Raw genomic sequence first — 7406 nt, forward strand, 5'->3', positions numbered from 1 at the left:
CTCACTCTTCCTGCCTGTGCCCGCTCAGCCCCACTTTGCCTGCGCGGGTGGCCCGGCCTCTCTTGGAGAAACCTCTTCTTCCTCCTGGCCTTCCTAGCCCCACTCAGGCTTCACAGCCTAAGCGGAGAATGCTTCCATTGGTACATTGGTCGCGTGCGGAAACTCTGGGACGCGGTCCTGCTTCTCATGCCAGTTTTCAAGTGTGTCCCCTTGGGTGAGACTGTGTGACGTGGTTTTCTCATCTGGAAAATGGGTCGACTGGCCTCCCGGGGTGGTTGTCAAGGTTGGATGAGTGCTTGGAGCGTAGTAATTCCCATGTAAATGTTAGACATCAGCATTAGTTTTCTAAGAATCCCTGCTGAAAAACTATAGGCCAGCTAGAATTTTCCCTACTCTAATCGTTGTTATGCTTTTCTATCTCCACTCCAGTTTAGCTCTGATTCAAAGATGCCTCCTCCTCCTATTTAATGACTTCCTATTTATACGTCTTGACTCTTCAACAAGATTATAAGTGAATTAAAAGTAATAACAGTGAGAGGCGCCTGGGTGGCTCAGTGGGTTAAGCCTCCAACTCTCGATCTCGGCTCAGGTCACGATCTCTTGGTTCGTGAGATTAAGCCCCGGGTCAAGTTCTGCACTGACAGTGCAGAGCCTGCTTGGGATTCTTTTTCTCCCTCTCTCTCTGCCCTTCCTCTGCTTGCCCGTGCGCTCTCTCTCTCTCTCTCTCTCTCGCTTTCAAAATAAATAAATAAACATTAAGCAAAAAAAAAGTGACACAGTGAGTGTTTACTGTGTGCCGTCCCATTGTCACCCCATTTTTTAAAATAATTTTTTTTAACGTTTATATTTATTTTTGAGACAGTGAGAGACAGAGCGTGAGCAGGGGTGGGGCAAAGAGAGAGAGAAGGGACACAGAATCCGAAGCAGGCTCCAGGCTCTGAGCTGTCAGCACGTGGGGCTCGAATTCGTCAACCGTGAGATCATGACCTGAGCCGAAGTCTGATGCTCAACCGACTGAGCCGCCCAGGCGCCCTGCGTTATTACCCCATTTTACAGATGAGGAGGGAAAGTGCTTGCTCAAGGTCACCCAGCTGGTGGTGGGGCCATGACTGGCACCCAACTCTGAGCTCTCTTGACCTCTATGTCACGTGTCTACTCAAGGCCAGGCCTTGGCTGTGGCAGGGGACACAGCGGGCCACACGGCCTTTCTTCTTGTAAGGGGATCACAACCGAGGGATCCCCCTTTTGCATTCTCGAGGCTCAGGTCTGGGCCACAGGTGGTGGCCGGTAGGGTTGGATCATATCGGTGTGGAGGAACCTCTGGGATCAGGGAGCGAATCCATGGCCATGGAGAGGCAGGCAGGGAGAGCAGGAAGCCCATGAGCGAGCTGGCTTTAGATTCTCGCCCCAAGTTCTCTCCCAGATCTTGGCCTCGGTGTCACCACCGGGTCTCTGGGTCTCTGAGGGCCCCTCTGATGCTGAAGCTCTAGGATGCTTGGTGGAATCACTGGTGCCTTCCATACCTCCTCCAGGTGGGAATTCTGGCGGGCAGGCCACTGACCTGGGAGGGTCCTTGCCGGGCTTAGGCCTGAAGTCACTCGTGGCTCCAGCCTCCCCGGGGGGCCTCCCGGCAGTAGTGGAATGTGTGTGTATACCGGATTCTGACCTGGGTGGGAACATGGCGCCTGGGAGACCACTTCTCTAGGTCCATAACCTGGGAGATGGGCCGCCGGCCTCATCGGAGCTCCGTGGCCTGAGGGGCCGGTTATGGGGAGTCAGGGGGGGCTCAGGCTGCTGAGGGGCGATCTTAGTGGACCTTTACTCCTCTAGTTCTGAAAAGCTCGTTCCCTTTCAGTGTCTGGATTACTGCAGAATGTCAGTCAGGACCAAGGGCCGCACCGAAACTTCCTTGGCCTCCTGCAGGTGGCCTCAGCAGGACGTCACGGGACCGTCACCCCTTCAGCTTCCCATCTGGCCCCTCCTGAGGAAAAGGGTCTGCTGGCACCCAGAGGATGGCTGGCCCTGCTCATTCTGCCCCTCCTTCCTCACAGCCCCAGAGGAGAGCTCTGGGTACCACCCGAGGCGGGACACCCTCCCCCCCGCCCCCCTCCCCGCCACCACCAGCTTTTCTGGGACACCGTGGCCTGGCCCCAGCAGCTGAGGAACGTTCCCTGGCATCAGCTGCTGGCTCCCTTCCTCGGATGCTCTGTTCCTGATTAGCACCGTGCAAGGGTGTGTGTGTGTGTGTGTGTGTGTGTGTGTGTGACTGGCACTCATCCTTGACCTCCTGGGCCTCCCGCAACCAGACCCCCGGCTTTAGTGGATGAGGCATCAGTTCTTTTTAAAGCACTGACTGAGGCTTGGGATTAAGAAGCAGTGGGAGGGCAGCGCCACGAGTGCCTGGCAGGGAGGGGTCGGCGGGGTGTGGGTCCGCAGGGAACCCCCATCCCCACCCCGCCCTCCCCCAGGGGTGCAAGGCCTGGGCTCTTGGTCCCGCAGCACGGCCTCCCCTTTTCTCCCGAGCCCCCCCCCCCCCCCCGTCTGCTTTCCCTCCAGGGCGTCTGACAGGCAATGCGGCCTCTGCCCCTTTCTCAGGAGGGAAAGAGAAGGACACAGAGGCTGAGGGACCCACGGAACCTGATGGCAGAAAGCTGGGTCCTCTGAGTGAGCCCTGCTCTACCAGCTCCCGAGTCCAGAATTCTGACCCTGCCACTGAGTAGCTGGGGCCACCCCTTCCCGGTCTGGGCCTCGGGCTCCTGCCAGTGAGCCCAGGCTGGACGAGTGCCCTCCTGGCCCTGCAGTTCGGGCCTTGAGGGCTTACTCCCTTTCCCTGCCCGCCCGGTGGGCCAAGCAGGCCTCCGCCAGCGCTGCTCCGGCTTCTCGGGACCTGCCAGCGCGTCCGGCTCCTTCCACTTGTCAGGCACCCGCGACGGTCTCTTTTACAGCTTTCACATCACAGAGGGCTCAGCCCAGAGGACCGAGGGCCACGCAGGACAGTGAGAGGGGGCAGGGGTCTCCAGAATCCCCTCCCATTTTTACTCGGAGTGCTGCCTAAGTACGTGTGTACCTCCAGGGTCCTTTCCCAACACACACAGACACACACACACACACACCCGCTTGCTAATGGAAAGCTGAGGGTCTTACTTTCTGAAGGCGTCCCTCCCCACCTCTGATCCCTGGAGGTAACTCACAGAAGCAGCTGTGCCCACTTAGGCGTCTCTGGCGAGAAGATTCCAGAGGATGAGAGGGACCTCGGTTCCTTCTTGCCCTGGGCTCAGCGGGGACCGGAAGAAGAATGTGATCCTGGAGCCTGCATGGGCCTTAAATATAGCAGTGCTGAGACAGTTGATGACAATGGATGGGAACTATGGGGGGGGGGGGGCACAGAGAGGAGGGGCCGTCCCATCAGGCCAGCGCTGCTGAGGCGGCAGCAACAGGTGGAGCTGTCCCCACCCCCACCCCAGCCTCCGCACACAGCTCCTGCCCTCTGCGCGATCCCTTCTGCCCAGTTCTAGCCCCCACCCCCTAAGTGCTGGAGAAAGAAGGTAACAGCTCTGGCCTGGTCACGGGAAAAGCAGATAAGGGGTGGGGTTGCTGAGGGCTCCGACTGGTGCCTCCGACTGGGGGAAGACCCCCAGCTTCTCCGATCTGATCCCCCTGTGAAAAGTGGACACGTGAGACTGGACACCAGCCATGAAGACAGTGGAAGGAATGTGACCTGAAGCGGGTGTTTCGAGCTTGTACGTTATCACTGGCCGGAATGGAGGCATGTGGCCTCTCGTGCCAGCAGCTACTGGCCCGGCCCTGCCCAGCCACGGTCAGCGGGGATGGGGCAAGGCCCGGGAGGGAGAGGAGGGGGAAGCCACCTCTTCCTGTACCGTCCGCGTCTCTCAGGCTTCCAGAGTGGCCACGACAGGACCCATCTTTCCAGCCTTTGGCACACCCCTCCTGTACCTCGGTTCTTTCCCCCACGTTCATTCACACCCACCCTTCGCCAGGCAGAAGGGAACAACACCCATGATGTGAAAGAATGGGAGGGAAATTTAATCTAGGCGGGGAGACAGGCAGTTAGGGCAGGGGGTGAATCGGGAAGGTACACCCGGGCCAGGTCTCAGGGGTTAAGCAGGTTTGAGGAATCGGGTGCCGGCTCTGGTCCAGAGAGCACAGTTTCCCACCCGGCCTCCTCCCGGGACCTCAGGGCGGGGTGGGGAGGAGGGCAGCAACACTACATCTGTCACTTTTCCTAGCGTCTCAGGGTCTACTCATGTGAAAGGGGAGAGAGAGAGAGAGAGAGAGAGAATGCAACTGAGCTCTTTAGCTACCGTGTTAATCTCCTGCCCTATTTGAAAACCCCTTTCTAGGGGCGCCTGGGTGGCTCAGTTGGTTAAGCGTCCGACTTTGGCTCAGGTCACCATCTTGCAGTCTATGAGTTCGAGCCCCGCGTCGGACTCTGTGCTGACAGCTCGGAGCCTGGAGCCTGCTTCAAAATTCTATGTCTCCCTCTCTCTCTGCTCCTCCCCTGCTCATGCTCTGTCTCTCTCTCCTTCAAAAATAAAAACATTGAAAACCCCTTTCTAAGTATGCCTGTGTCCCCCCCCTTCCTCCCTGGCTGCAGTGTTAAAAGCATCTTTTGCGGGGAGAACATTTGGTGGCTTTCTTCCATCTTGTACTCAGTCAACCTCAGACGGCCTTCCCAAGACCCACATGTATACACTCTCCGTGAGGTGTGAGAGTGAATCGGACGTAGAGCAGGGGCGGTGTGGGCTTCTAGGCCAGCAGGAGACAGGCATTTAAACTGCTCCTGGAACCCCCTTCCCCCCAAGGCAGCCTGTGGACCAGGTGGCTGTAGGACCTTAGGGAAGTCAGTTAACCATTCTGGTTCTGTTACCTATACAGTGGCGTCAACTATGCTGGCCTTGCGGTGTGACTGAGAAGGTTCCGGTAGGGAAGGTGGAGCCGGCAGCACGGTGACTGGCACCCACAGAGGCCTGTGAAACAGGAACTCCACTGGCAACTCCACAGCAGTCAGAATGTGGGAGCTCACCCTCCTTCCGTGTGTGGGATTCCCATTCACCCCAGTGATGCCCTCACCCCTCGCGGGGATGTCACCTCAGGGAGAGTCGGATGTGCCGTGAAGTGCACACAGCCAACCCCGCAGGTCACAAGGCTGAGCAGAGGTGAGGCTTGGAATTACATAAACCTGGGTTTGTTTGCTTGTTTATTATTTTAGAAAATGTTTATTTATTTTTGAGAGAGAGAGAGAGAAAGAGAGACAGAGCGCAAGTGGGGGAGGGGCAGAGAGAGACGGAGGCATAGAATCCGAAGCAGGCTCCAGGCTCCGAGCTGTCAGCACAGAGCCCGACGCGGGGCTCGAACTCACAAGCTGTGAGATCATGACCTGAGCCGAAATCAGACGCTTAACCGACTGAGCCCCCCAGGCGCCCCTAAACCTTGGTTTAAATCCCGACCTCTGGCACCTGCACTCACTCATGGGGGAACCCTGGCCTCCTCTCTGGGCAATACTTATCCTGCAGAATGATTGTAAGAGTCAAACGAGGTTAAAATGCATACATTGCCCGATAAAGTACCTGGCTGGCGGCCAGTGCCCCTCCATATTTCCTTCTCTCCTTTCCTTCTCATCTTCCCCCTTTTTTTGCGTTCCCCGGATGTATGAACATTAAGGACAGTTGTTTAAACGCCCCCAGCAGCCACCCTGAACTTCCATATCACTTTTTCAGACCACAGCCAAACTGTGGTTTTTGGGGGGATGGCTTCACCTGGTGGCCAAGCAGAGTGCTGTCTGGCCCCATGCTTTCTCTCATCACCTCCTTTCTGCCTGCTTGTCTCCCATCCCTCCCTCTGTTGTTCTCCTCCCCACCCCCTCAGTTAATTCCAGGTACTGTTCTTGTCATACTTTCGGTCTAAGCGTATCTTCCTTATGCCGCTTCCTCCTTAGAGTGAGAAAGGAAAACGGGCTCAAGCAGCCCAGGGGCTGAGCAGTGGGCTAGGGTCTCAGGGCTGTGACCCACCAGCAACAGCAGGTGAGGTCATTCCTGTCTCTGTCCCACTTTCTGGAAGCTGGGGTGGGGACAGCGACAGGGGACAAGCCTTGGCCCTGACATGTGGTCATAACATCCTTGTTCAGGCTGACACTCAGACCTGGGAGGGGCACAGAGGGATCCAGCCTCGGGGACCCCAGAGGGGTCCAGTCCCAGGGGCCCTATTCTCTGGGTAGGAGACTCAGGCAACCCCTGTATGTTCCTGGGGCCGGGGGCCTTGAGAGGCCAGAGGTCTGTGGACTTCACAGGTGCATGTGCTACCCGAGTAGCCTGGACCCCCACCCCCACCCAGGGGATGGGTGACTCCAGGCAGGTTATTTGAGGCTGTGGACAGGGAAACTGGTGGTGTGAGGGCATTGTTCCCTCCACCTGCCCGAGAGGAATCGCCAAAGGTGTTTTTTAGAAATACAGATGCCCCAGGAGCAGTGGATTTAGCAGGGCTGGGGTGGGGCTGGGGAAGCTGTGTTTACTCCTGGGCCAGGCTCTGCTGTGAACACTGGGCCAGGCTATGGGGAGTCCTGGTAATGGGGTCAGGGCCTAGGACACTCAGGGATGCCAGTGCCTCATCCCAGGTCCAGGGGGCCTCAGACACTCTGTCTTCTAGCTGCTTCCAGCCCTATCTGCAGGTCTGGGCTGCCTGCTTGGGAGACCAGAGACCTCAGTGGGGACAGGGCGTCCTGAGGAGGGTCACAGGGCTCAGAGCCATTCATCTCTCTCCTCAGGCACTCAGACGCCACCCTCCGAGAGTCAGGGAGTAGTTGGGACATCTGTCTGTCACCCTGAGTTGCTTAGAGACCTTCGCAGCCCGGTGAGTCAGAAGAGGTGTTTAGGGCCTAAAAAAATCATCTCTGTGACTCCTCAACCCTCTTACCTGGTGAGAACAGTCAAGCTGTTTCTCATTACTGAACAAGGTGAAGAGAGTCAACCTTTGGCCAAGTTCACCTCAAGGGACAGAAAGCAGACTTGTTTGCAGTGTGGGGGGAGGGGAACAATCATTGGGGCCACCTCAGCGGCTGCTGAGAGAGCGGGCTGGGGTCATCAGGAGGGTGGCCCACCCCTCTGTTATGGAGATATTGGGTCTAGACCAGTGACCCTGAAGATGTTAAATATTAATTACAAACAGATAAGAGCACCAGCACCTGGTGCTGTGTTGTGGGGGGGGGGGGGTAAGGAAGAGGAGGGGAGACACATCTGGGTACAGAGCAGAGAGGACACTATATTCGGGAAGGTCATGCTCAGGCAACCCGACTTTGGTCCTGTTTCTCAGAAATATTCAGAACGGGCTTCGGGATAGGAGGGTGATGACAGGTCCTGGCCCCTTAAGGACCCCATTGGGGCCCCCTTCTT

The sequence above is a fragment of the Panthera tigris genome, chromosome C1 (genome assembly GCF_018350195.1).
Source record: "Panthera tigris isolate Pti1 chromosome C1, P.tigris_Pti1_mat1.1, whole genome shotgun sequence".
In the NCBI taxonomy this organism is placed as follows: domain Eukaryota; kingdom Metazoa; phylum Chordata; class Mammalia; order Carnivora; family Felidae; genus Panthera; species Panthera tigris.